This window comes from Etheostoma spectabile, chromosome 10 (assembly GCF_008692095.1).
Source record: "Etheostoma spectabile isolate EspeVRDwgs_2016 chromosome 10, UIUC_Espe_1.0, whole genome shotgun sequence".
NCBI classification, from domain to species: domain Eukaryota; kingdom Metazoa; phylum Chordata; class Actinopteri; order Perciformes; family Percidae; genus Etheostoma; species Etheostoma spectabile.
In genome coordinates, this window is record NC_045742.1 from 5,141,041 (window position 1) to 5,153,504 (window position 12,464).

A 12,464-nucleotide genomic window follows, 5' to 3' on the forward strand; every position below is an offset into this window, starting at 1 on the left:
ATGTCCTCAAACAGCAACTGAAATCCATGGTTTAGAAACTTTTAACGACTCAAAATTTTAGAAAGTCGGTGATGACCTTTAAGAACTTTTGTTTTATTAACTAAATTTAGACATTTCTCTCAAACTTTATAATAAAGTAAAGCTATTCAACACCTCTGACTTTCCCTGGCACACCTGTGGCCCACACAAGTTCCTCTAAAGGCCGCCCAAGCTGCCGTTAAATATTAATCATCTCTATTAATGCAATATGAGGACATAGCGTGCAAACAAAGGCAAACCTCCACTGTGTTCCAGATCGATTATTTTAATTAACCTGGCTTGGGGACAAAGGCACCTCCATGCATCACGGGGTAACTGGTTATTTGGTATCCGAGGTGAAGGCTTTCTTGGGGGCTGCGGTTTGAATGGAAGTCTCTTTTAAACTTGTGAAACTGATACTACGCTTTCTCACACACTGTCCTTTTATATTTTTTTACCCCCTGAAGTTGAGAGTCTGGAAGACTGGAAGATTTTACGTGTTTGGTTTGTGTTTAATCTTTGCCGTGGCTACATTTCTATTCCTCTAAAAGCACCTTATAAAAGTTTATATACAAAGTTTGGTTATTCTTTACTTGACGGTATCTACGTAAGAGTGACATGATAGTGTCATGAACGTGCCATAAACATTATTAACAATTCATAAACTTTCATGACATAGCTCTTCTTTTAGTAATTGTCATTGCGCTTATTTTAGTAATTGTCATTTGGTTTTGTCATGACAACTTAGGGTTAGAGTTAATGTCTCATGACGGTGTCATGACAGTGCCATGTGTTCATGACAGTGTCATGTCACTCTTATGTAGATACCTTTAAGTAAAGTTTATATATTTGCCAGTTTGGCTTTTTTTTCATGCACGCCAGGACTATTTCTGTCCTCTTCAATCCCGATCAAACGTTTTACTTTCACCATCAGTGGCTCCATATCCTGCTGAGATTGACTGCAGTGCAGCGACTGCCTCTTTGGCTTCCCACTGGCATGCATGAGGAGTGGAGGAAATGTTCCTGCAATCAAGAAGTTTAAAAACCTCCTCAGAGCACTGATCCCAGGTCTGATTGCCTTTTTATCATCTGCAGCCTGCTTTTGGGAGAGCCACCAGGTGAGAACTTTTTTCCATGAGAGTCTCAGACTTGTAAAAGCTGAAGAGAGAATAAATGGCATAGTTTAAAGTTTATCACTTACAATCCAACTTGCAGCAGCCTCTTATTTCTAATGCAGTCCAAATGATGACTTAAGTTATTTATATTGTGGCTACTTTTAACTCTACAGTTTTTTTGTCATTTTTTTGGTTCATCGTCCCATACATGTACATCATGCGTTTTCTTTCATTCCTATTTGCTATTTTATCTTCCTGTTTTAGTGAACTTCCTCAGACAATTAAGCCACGGCATCTAATGAAAATAGGCTTGGAAATTACCATTATAGCATACCATTCTAGATCCATGCCGGGCCAGGAGGAAACTATGTGGTTCTGCAAAGAAAACTCAGTAGGCTATATTTTTGTTATAATTAACCTGGTCAGTCTGTCTCTGCAGCACCATTCTCCATTACTTCTATCACACCCTCAAAAACAGGAGAAGCTAGGAACTGAACAGCCAACCCTGTCATGAGTGGACGACCTGCTCGTTCAATCTTGTTTAGCCTTCTGTCACCTTGACACCAACACATCCTCCTACCATAACAACTTTATAGCTCGATTTCCATAGACTCCTAAATAGACACGTATGATCGTTCTATTTACTGCCGCACGGTGGCTGTTTAATCATGTGACTATAATCAGGTGATGGTTCTATTTAAGGTAACGAGCACAGTTTTAAAAGGTAGTAGTCTCGCATTGCCATTGCCTTTTTCCACAGCGCTGCAGACAAAGGTCTGGCTAGTCCACACAGCATTCCAGAATGGGAGAAAAACATTATCTGGTTTATTGGCATTTCTTTAAACCAATCACAATCGTCTTGGCCAGTGCTAAGCTGCTAGCGGCGCCACGGTGCCTCTGCAAAATAGCCTTGGGAAGGAACTTGTTTTGTTGGAACATGTGTACGTTGAAAAGTTGTTTTAGTCGTGCAAGAGAAAACTCTGATTGGACAGATAGTCTAGCTAGCTGTCTGGATTTACCCTGCAGAGATCTGAGGAGCAGTTAACCATAGTTAGCATAAAAAGCTAATGGACATCTGGAAGTTAAACATTGTGAATTCAGCCTAAAGAGGTAGTGAACTTGAAACGGAACTAGATAAGTTTAGGCAACAAAAATACTTTGGTTAAGTAAACCATCAGAGATTGGCTTAATTCGTCATGTAAAACTACTAAAATGAAGACGTAACGGGACAACACGGACTAAGGTCCGTAAAACATGGGTCATTTGAAAATGGCAGTTGACCTAAACCCTGGTTTCCTTAGTGAAAGTGTTGGTTTTACCCACCCATCCCCCCAACTTGCCTCCTTGGTGTTCCTATATTTTGCCACCTCACTTCCTCCTTTCCGCTCACGATAATTTCTACATAAATTGATGATTTACTTCACTAAGAACTTAAATCAACAAGCAACAGTTCCACCCATGTCAACAGCCGAATTCTGTGGAAGCTCCCTGCAGAAACTATTCTCATGCAGCCCACAGAAACTGCAGACTTACTCCAACAAAAGGACCTATTCAGAGACTCCCACAAGAGCATTGGATTTTTACCTAACTCTCTCTTTCACTTCAGGAGCCAATTACACACCCCTCATGCACTTCTAATAAACATCAACCTCGCGCCACACACCACGCTCAACCCTCAAGGGCAAAACAGTTTTTTTATTATCAAATTTTTCTCAAGTCTGTGGTTGTTACCAGGCGGAGGGGAGCAAGAGAGTGAGGGGGGTTCTCCTTGTGGCCATAGAGATATCAATATAATTATGTACTTGTTCTCTTGGTTCAGAACTAGTCTCAATAAAGTTTGAAAGTAATAATGCTAGAAAGTAGTTTTAAAAAACTCTTAACAGCACAGAGGAAAGAGCATTTCTCTTTAATGGTGGAGGGATGTGATCACAGGGTGGGAATGGACTACTGTTACTCTGTGTCCAAGTGCCATTATTTAACCTCCTAAACCCCAAAGACGTGCCAGTGGGGCTCAGTCATTACAAACTCATGCTGTGCAGCCAAGGTAGTTCAAAGTCTTTAAAGAACCCAACGTTTCAGGCTGAAAGGGGAGGAACTGTGTTTAAAATAGTTCCCAATATATTTTATTTGTTACAAGCTATATAAGCAAAGTCATAAATAACATGCATGTTTTGCATGTCTTGTTAGCTTGTTTTCCTCACCTTCATGGACCATTTTATTACCCAAGATATTTTTCATCCCTTAACCCTCATGTCGTCCTCGGGTCAAATTGACCCGTTTTCCTATATCAATGTTCTTTCTAATTAGCCAGTTGTAATTACCCCAAATACTGTGACTGATTCCACACAACGCTCTTTGGCAAGTACAAATCTCTACGTTCATTAATTTTGGGGTGTCTTATTGAATTTTATAGCACTTGAAAAAAAAATTGAAGCGGTTTTGAAATAGTATTGCGTAAAAGTTGATATATTCCAGTCTGTGATTTTTCATCAACGTACTGTCCTTCTATTTTGGTCTAAATAATTCTTACTTTCTGCTGTGGCTCAGTGGTAGAGCGGTTGCCTCCCAATCGGAAGGTTGGTGGTTCGATCCCCGGCCCTGCAGTCCTATGTCGAAGTGTCCTTGGGCAACACACTGAACCCCGAGTTGCCCCCGGTGCTGCGCATCGGAGTGTGAATGTGTGTGAGTGTTTATCTGATGAGCAGGTGGCACCTTGTGCGGCAGCCTCGGCCACAGTGTAGGAATGGTGAATGTATCCTGTATAATGTAAAAAGTGCTTTGAGTAGTCGTTAAGACTAGAAAAGCGCTATATAAATACAGCACATTTGCTTTTGTAACTCAAACATTTATCCTAAAAATGAGGTTTATTGACCAAAAATAACTATTAAAATAAAGTTAATAAGTTAGTGTTACGTAGTGTTACATTTGTTAAAAATAGACAAGCATTAAAAAAAGCATCAAAAGTATTGAAAAAAAAGACAAAAAAGTAAGAAAATGATAAAAACATTGATAAAAAGAATCAACAAGTGTCGATTTTCATTTATTAATGAAGAAATGTAATCATTTGTAAATGAAATGATCAAAAATAATAATTTATATTCCACTGTCACTATTCAAAACACAGCGGGCTAACAAGAGTAAGGCAGGGATATGTAATGTATGCCTTCTTTAGTAAAAATCGTTTTGCATGTACTTTTTAAATACTGGTAATTTTCAAAGAAGGTTGCCTGTCAGCATTACACATAATATGTAAATCCACTTTGATCACTGTGATGTTGTATCCTCTCATTTAAGCCGACACTTTCCCTCCCCGTCATAATGCATCACCATATGTCTGTCGGTTCAGCGCTGAACCCATTCTCCATCATAACCAAGATTCATATCAGCAGCCCATTTCCCTCCATGGAACATTATTACATATGATTCATTTCCTCCTCATTAGGAGCTTTGGCTGTGTCGCCGAGAAAAAAAATTGCAAAAGAAATGAACAAATACGTATTACTAAGATCATCTATACATATCTATCGTAATTTGATAGTGAAATCAATTATCATTTTGCCAATGTGCAACACTGTGCTCCGTTGTATGACCCTGGAATAATAATGGCAGACGACGGGGGAGACATTGAACATGATAGATGAAGTGCAGCTAACAGAATACGCTGCTTTCTGTGTCACTGAGCTTCTTTGCTCAAGCTGACCTCAGAAGAGGTTCATATCCCGATAGATTTGTGTAGCGAGTTTAACATGAAGGAGACATTTTGAATACAACAGCGTGAGAAGGAAATAGAAAGAAGCCACAGAACAGTGCTGAAAAACCTACAGAATAAAGCGGAAGATGCTCAACAACAGGGCTGTAGCACTTGAATCCAGTTTTGGACTTGAGTCCGGACTCAAGACCGTTTTTCTATGGTCTCGGACTTGTCTCGGTCTCGGACACTGGTCTTGCCCAATATGGCTTTTGGTCTTGACCGAGTCCAGGTGTCTTTATTATGTTGGTAATAATATTGGAGGGAAAGTGAAACCCAAAATTATTGTCTTGATACTATCGGGCATAAGACCTTTTTTCTGTCCTGGACTTGGTCTCGACTCGGACTCAAACCTTTTTGGACTCGGTTTTGTCTTCAACTCGAACCTCTTTGGACTTGGTCTTGACTTGGACTCGACTAGTCCTGGTCTTGGACTTGTCTTGGACTTGACTAAGGTGGTCTTGACGACAGCCCTGCTTTACACACAAAACCAGTGGAGACCAGTCTGCTGGAGACGTGTCCTCAAGTGTGTCCCAGTCAACCCTGATGTGAGGCATCTTTAATAGGGATAAATGCTGAGTATTTCCTGCCTGACATCAGAACTGAAAGGCCCTACACACCGATGTTACAACGATGCAAGTGTTGTGCTTTATTGCATATTACTGATAGTTTAAAGTTTATAGTGGTGCAGCTGCTGTTATTCCCACAGTTCTCACTTTTCAACACAGTTTACATCAACAGGTTTACAACCGTTGTCCCTCTCACACCAATCCTAAAAAAGTCTCCTAAAAATGACTTTCTTACAACTGAACTGCAATCTAAATTCAATTGAGAGAAAAACTACATTTCTCCAAGACATTTGTTCCCATATTGTGCCAGCGACAGGCAGATATTTTACAATGATTGCTGTTCTAAACATGTGGTTGAGGTTGTGAATTCAAAAGAAAACGTTGTTTTGTGACACACATTTGTACAAATCTCAGCAATACAGGGGTTGAGTGCAAGCAGTCAGCCACTGGACACGGTGTGAAACACAGCTGACTGTGATTGGCTGATCAGACATCACTGTTCTCTGGCAGTTACTCTTTTTTGGCTGTTGATGTGTCAAAATCTTCAGCCTTTCTAACGATGTGAGCTTCTCCGTCACACAGCTTTTGAAGAAATGTATTTCAGCTCCCCTGCATCATAATCAGAAGACATTTTTTTTCCAGTTTTGGTGCTTGGACTTTTGTGCGCTTACACAATTCCAAACATAGATTCACCTAACAAGGTCTAATCAGCCAAAATAACTGAAAACACCTGTGTGGGTATGCAGGGCCTTGGAAATAACGAGTGGTAAAAATATCTTTACCTTATTCCAGTGGATTATCTTGTTTGGTTTTATTCTGGTGTTAAACTGTTTTACATTGATCAGTACTCGAGCTGCATAGCAAAAAAGCAGAAAACTGATAAAATGAAACTGTGAAAATGTATAAGTCCTCCCTGCCGGTACAAAAGTATTACATGTTGTTGAATAGTTCCGTCTTATGAGAGCTTTTTCCATCATGCAGTAGGTATAAATATATCAGACACCAAACGGGTGTAACGTAATGGGTCGTGACAAATGCTCAGAGTTTGCAATTTAGATTGCAGCTGCTACAATCAGCAAGAAAACACCACCGGATATGATTATGTCGCATGGCAAGATGGCTGTTCTGTGGCCTACAACGCATTACTATAAAGCATTGGCAAATACCTCAGTTTGCCGCTTCCAATGGTAATATAAATTTTGCAGAATGCTGAAATGAAAGAGTCACCCCTTAAGGTGCAATATTAACTAGGGTGAGAGACCTTACCAGGTTGTACTTTCTGTCCCGCTGCCATAATCAAGGTGAAAATGACCCTGCAGTGGACAAATCATCCGTTCCCTTTGAAATTTAGGGGCATGTACCGATTCATTGCAAAGGAACTGTGAGCGCATTTGTCTCTCTTTCTGTAGCTTTCCTTTTGGCTATATTGAGCTGTCAGACTTTAGATGTGATGGAGACATTTTTAGACTCGATTCCAACTGATTTCAATTGCTTGAGTTGAGTGATTGCTAAGGTTGACTTATTGACTCACGCCACCAAAAGGTTGAGCTGCTGTAGCTCTCTAATAAGGGTAACCTAAAACGAGCTTGTGTAAATTCAAGAAACCTGATAATAATACAGGAAATGGTGATACATTTGATGTTTTCAGACTTGTTCTCTTCCATATCAATGATCCATCCTCTCTCTGCAGGCTGCATACCCACATGGCTACCTCGGCTCCTGGGACTCAACTGCAAAGCCACCAGACTACGTATCTGTTCTGATCTTCTTGGCTTCGTACTTCATCCTCCACTATAAATATGGAAGCTCAGAGAGACTTTTGAGTCTGCTGAGCTGGAGGACATAGTACCTAACCATGGATTAGATTGTTTTCTGAAAACTGGGATGTCTATATTTCAACGAGGCCTTTGGGTGGCATGTGATTGCCCAGTTGAACAATTTTACTTGTGGAAAAATAATCCAAAACTTCAAGGCAGCACTTCATTGTGAGCAATTTAATAATGCAAGCTCAGTCACTGTGAATGCATACTAATAAAGCTTCAATTACTCAAGGTCTCCACATAATAAAAAAAGCAACAACACCAAAGGGAACAACGTAGAAATGTTTATGGTAATTATTATCTTTGGTAAAGTTTTCAGCTCCTGTATATTGACTAATCCCTTTAGTGGAGGACTTGCAGCTCCATGTAATTGTATGATTTTCAACTGATTTTTTTCAATCTGCTGAGCACTGTTTATCTGTGTGAAATTTAAGTAACCATAGTATGAGGGCAAAACCTGTCCCCACAGTCATATTGTGAGGACTCATCACCTATCTGGGGGTGGACATTAGGTCCCCATAAGGTTATCCATCTATATTCTCTTGGGAAATCTTGGGCTGAGCACTTATCAGCAACCGCACAAGGGAATACATGCAGTACGTCAACGGCTTCCTGCAGGCTTCACAAGTTGGTTCACAGGTCATCTCGCCACTTAAACGCACACCTCAGCTTGTGCGTGTGTGTGTGGTGTGTGAGAGAGAGGGGATGATGGCATGTGCTCTTGTGCTCCATCCTTTCAACAAAAGCGTGCCCAGGAGGATTTGCTCCTTTTAACTGAGGTCTCAGGGACATTGCATCAGGTTAAAGGTTTGATTTTAATTAAAAGTAAGATTTGAAGTATGAGTGTTTGAGTGTCCAACCTCTAAGTGATCAAGGTGTCTGTATGCAGTTAGTTGTTTCTTCATGGAATATCATTTCCATTTCTAGTGAAGGAACTGCTGGGAAACTAATACTGCAGACAAGTGTTTTTAGGATACCATCCATGATATACTACATAAAAATGATGAAACCTCTGTCCCTTAACAGGAAATTGTGACCTGAACAGTGTATTTAGAAACAGGCATGCAAGCTCTAAATTAGATTTACTCAGTAGTGATGGATAAGTCACTGTCGATTCATGTAATGTAAATACTAAGTACTACTAAACAAAATCTTGCAAAAGCCATCTACACTCACACAAGAACAAGGGGGAAAAAAGGAAAAAAGAAAATTGAGAGAAATTATTTGAAACAATTACCTCTTTGTCAGCAAACCTGCTTCACCAAATCAGACAAAGTTGATGCCAATTGGCGATGCAACACAAGCAACCACAGAAATGACTAAAAAAATCACTAAATGTGACTTAGGATCGATTTCAGTGTCTGATCAATAGGCATCTCAGGGGCTGAAGGAGGCTAGTGGGTGGGCTCAAATGACCTCTGCTTGGCCATAGCCACCCTGGGCGAACCCTGTAGTAGCAATACTGTAGTCTGACAGCTGATGCTTGGAGATGAACGGAGAGCACATTCAAATTACATTTTTATCAGCTATGATAGGAGCATTTTAACCATCATTTTGGCAAACATACCATATCACAAGATCTTCATACTATACCCTTTTTTTTCTGAAACTTTCAGCTACATCTCATGACTTTCAACCCTCATTTAGCATATCACTTGCTTACTTATTGCATATATCCTAAACTGCAATCTGATCTGGAGTTTAAGTGCCCAGCAAAAGGAGTGCAATACAACGGTAATGATTATGCAACTGTAAAGAATAAACTGACCACAAAAAGACAAGGTGCATGGCCTGTGTGTGAAAGCTGCACTCAGCAAGTCTGTGTAAAAAAGAAAAGTTCAAGCACTACCAGAAATCCTGTAAGGTGACATCAGCAAGACATGCACAGTGTGCTCGTGTTAATCTTCCCAGCTGGTCTTCATGTGAAAAGAAACCAAAGGGACGTGAAGAAGGAAGGAAAAGCTTTAGCATTGGTGAATCCAGCTCTTCTCTGGATCGGCAATATTTAGATATTTTATAGTTTGTTCTTAGGATTCCCTTCACGTCCTTACAATTGAAGTGAGGAAATAAATACATTTATGACTGCATGTGCAAAAATGTGCTCTAATGTTGAAACCACACACGAGTGTTAACCTACTGCATCCCTGCTCTGTTGCAGTCCTGCCTTTTTTTTAAGAGTAAGATGGGTGTATTTAGTTAAAGTTTATTGCCCTCTGATGCCAAAAACTGAAAAGCAGTAGCTCAATGCAGGTAATACCCTTTGTTTTTCTTACATCATATTATACTGACAGGGATGAGTGAAGCTGCACACATAGAAAACAAGCAAAATAACGTTTGAATTGACTTAACTTTATCTTGCTTGAGCCACATTATTTGGTGAAAATACACTGGTGGGGAAATTGAGGAAGCCTCATTGTTGCCACGATGTTCAACACTGATATTCCTCAAATGAATGGATAAAATGAAATGAGAGAGGGGTGTGTTTGGTGTCACTGAAATGATCAGCCTAACAGGTTAAATCCTCCCTGCAAACCAGCTCAAAGTTATTTTACATCTACAAGGTTCAAGCTTACAGCGCAGAGTATCTGTATCCCTCATGGCATGGCCCCCTTTCTTTCCCCATTTGTTGAAATGCAGCAGCCATAACGATGGTGTGCTGTGTTTGAAATGTGATATAACTCTTAATTGTAGCAGGTGAAACAAGTAGATCCAGAATATGTACAAAGTGTCTCACAAATGTGGAGCTGGATTAAGAGTGCAGACAGATTTAAGGGTGCTGGGGCAAATTTCAATATAGAGCCGACGGAGGTCAAAGAAATGTCTCTCCCTTTGAGTAGAGCTTGCACCGATCTCATTGAAAACATCCAGTATTTGAGCTAAGCCAGGCTAGGTTCCATAAAAACTGCACAAACCAAAAATGAACATTTTAAATGGAATCAGCAGAGAAAATAATGAACACTTGTGTTGTCCTCCCGGGTCAAAAACGGACAAATATTTGACGTTTTCGTCCCTTTTTTTCAAATGTTTTTTTAGTTTTTTATTAACACCCCCTTACTACCACTAGTTTTACTGTACATTTTGGAATACATTGTTATAACCATCATTCCTATAAAATTATACCTAATATTTGAGTTGAAAAAGCAGAAATTATGAATTATTTTGACTAATAGTTAAGATCAGAGGAACGAACAGATGAGTTTAGTCAGGAATGAAAGTGATCAATTGTATTTGCAAAGAGCGTTGAATGGAATCCAATCCATTTTTAGTGGTATTTTTGTTAAAAAGAAACCCATGTTTCAGATATAGACATTTTTTAAAAGGGGTCAAATTTGACCCAAGGACAAAAAGAGGGTTAAATGTGCATGTGCTCTCAGTCAGATTCAGGTATTCAGATTATGAACAAAACGTTCCACAAGTCGGTGCAGGCTCATTATTTGCCCATCAAGCTGGGTGACTAGAAAAACGGAAATCTGCTCAACTCTACACAAAGAAAAAAAAACAACCTACTTAGCACCTTATAGTTCAGAGAAGAAGTGACATACAGTATCAGTCAGGTTGCTTGCACAGTGAATGCAGGTTACACATTACTTGTACATTTAAGGCCCACTGCTGTGTTCTCCCTGAGATTTTCCTGAGAGTGTTGACTATGATCAGTATTTTTTTCCATTGTTGTCAAAGTTTGTATATGAAAATATAAAATGTAAATACAAAATGTTTCAGTTGAGTTTTTTCTTCTATCACTTTCTTCTGATCCATCTCATCTCACACTTCCTCACATTGTCACAATAGTTATCGTAAACCTGTGAAGACCTGGTAACACCTTCATCATTAGACCTTGTGTGGTGAGGTATGGTCACAGTTGAGACTCTAATGGTCAACCTCCTTAAATGTGTTAAGAGTGAAAACGAGAATCTTCTCACTTTTGCTAAGCATCCAGACACTTTGAACGATCGTTTTGACTGTGAGGGAACTGCTTTCCTTTCCTGCCCGGGATGTTAGAATAAGAAAAACCTTTGCATCATGGGTCAACATATCTCTCATCTATTAGAGCTTTAGAGCGTAACTTTTTGATATTAATGAACGTCCGTTAAATTCAAGCCATTGTGAAATGGGTTGCTACAAAGCTGATTAATACTATCAGCTCCACAGAACTCTCTCAATATATATCAGCATGGCCGTGTTCAGAAGATTGTGGCGTCCGGCGACTTGCACGCGCAGAAACTTGAGCGAAGCTAATAAGCTCTTCTGAAGAGTCCATCATGTTTTTTTAATCATCTGTGTCCTCCTTGGTGCGCGGTCACGAAGGTCTGTATCATATGGATGCGCAGACAGTGTTGTTGCCATTACTTACAATTCCTCATGGGGGGGCGACAGAAACTACTTACCATAGCTTTAACTCTGGTTCATTTATAATGATAATGTAATGTACAATGATAATGTTTAGTCTTTATTAGTCCCACAAGGGGAAATTGCTGAGGACCTATACATGCACTTATGGAGAGATGTCAGAGTGGGGGGGGCTGCCCATGGAAAGGCGTCACGAGCAGTTGGGGGTTTGGTGCCTTGCTCAAGAGCAACCTTGGCAGTGCCCAGGAGGTGAACTGGCACCTCTCCAGCTACCAGTCCACCACCCTACTTTGGTCCGTACAGGGATTGAACCATCAACCCTTGGGTTCCCAACCCAACTCTCTACTGACTGAGCTAGAAAAGTGCAGGATTTTGTAACATCTTGCGAAACGTGAGGGCTCTGTATTGTGAAAAATGTTTCACTTTTTTTAACAAACAATAAAATCACCACCATAACTATTACTTTGTGCTCACTTTTAGGGTGTTAAAGGGGTACTCATATCAATTTAGTATTGCAATGTTGGAAGTCTTACAAGAGACAGATCAAAACTGATGCAACTGAAAACAAGATATCATAACTTTCAGACAATATTATGGGTCAAACAATGTTACATTCTATATTTCCTACAACGCAACTCAATAGCATGTTATTTTAGATTCCCCTGTCTGGTAAATGCACACATATTGTAAGCACATATTGCTACAGTTTATATGGCAAGCTTTCTCCTAAAAACTTGCATAATCCAACATGAGTCAGTTTCCACTGAATATATGTTCAACTGTGTCACAGACTGTGTACTACTACTTATGGCAAACTGAGATTTCAGTAAAGCTCATGCTATAGATT

At 39.8% G+C, this 12,464-nt stretch overlaps 1 long non-coding RNA gene across 1 annotated transcript; it reads left to right on the forward strand.

Moving 5' to 3' along the window:
- Positions 1-4,575: 4,575 nt before the first annotated feature.
- On the forward strand, positions 4,576-11,554 carry LOC116696852 (uncharacterized). The gene is made up of 3 exons (XR_004333846.1): positions 4,576-4,588; positions 8,071-8,077; positions 11,321-11,554. It is a non-coding gene; the product is annotated as an uncharacterized LOC116696852 (long non-coding RNA).
- The last annotated feature ends 910 nt before the right edge of the window (positions 11,555-12,464 follow it).